This window comes from Arachis hypogaea, chromosome 19 (genome assembly GCF_003086295.3).
Source record: "Arachis hypogaea cultivar Tifrunner chromosome 19, arahy.Tifrunner.gnm2.J5K5, whole genome shotgun sequence".
Taxonomy (NCBI): Eukaryota; Viridiplantae; Streptophyta; class Magnoliopsida; order Fabales; family Fabaceae; genus Arachis; species Arachis hypogaea.
The window spans coordinates 82,318,715-82,319,282 of NC_092054.1; the positions used below are offsets into that span (position 1 = coordinate 82,318,715).

General features: G+C 39.3%; 1 non-coding gene across 1 annotated transcript; it reads right to left on the reverse strand.

Annotated features, from left to right (window-relative positions):
- Nucleotides 1-461: 461 nt before the first annotated feature.
- On the reverse strand, nucleotides 462-568 carry LOC112781146 (small nucleolar RNA R71). The gene has a single exon (XR_003191940.1). It is a non-coding gene; the product is annotated as a small nucleolar RNA R71 (small nucleolar RNA).

Here is a 568-nt window from a genome sequence, read left to right on the forward strand (position 1 = left end):
TGCAACAAGTTAGGGCACAACACTCCAAAAGAAACCTTTCAGAAAATATTGAACAAGAAAAAGGAGACATAGCCGAACCTGAAGGTGATGCCAGAAAGGTTCTTGGTGACTTCACCATGCCTATCTCTAACTTTTATGGCAGGAGTATCTCTGTACCTGCCATTGGAGCTAACAATTTTCAGCTTAAGCCTCAGTTAGTCTCTCTTCTACAACAAAACTGCAAGTTCCATGGACTTCCAATGGAAGATCTACATCAATTCTTGGCTGAATTCTTGTAGATCTGTGATACTGTAAAGACTAATGGAGTAAATTCTGAAGTCTACAAGCTTATGCTCTTTCCCTTTGCTGTAAGAGACAGAGCTATGTTATGGTTGGATTCTTAACATAGAGAGAGTTTTGACTCTTGGGAAAAGCTGGTTAATATTTTTCTGGCTAAATTTTTTCCCCCTCAAAAGATGATCAAAATTAGAGTGGAAGTTCAAACCTTCAGACAAAGAGAAGGTGAATCCCTCTTTGAAGCTTGGGAAAGATACAAGCAATTGATCAGGAGATGTCCTCCTGATATGCT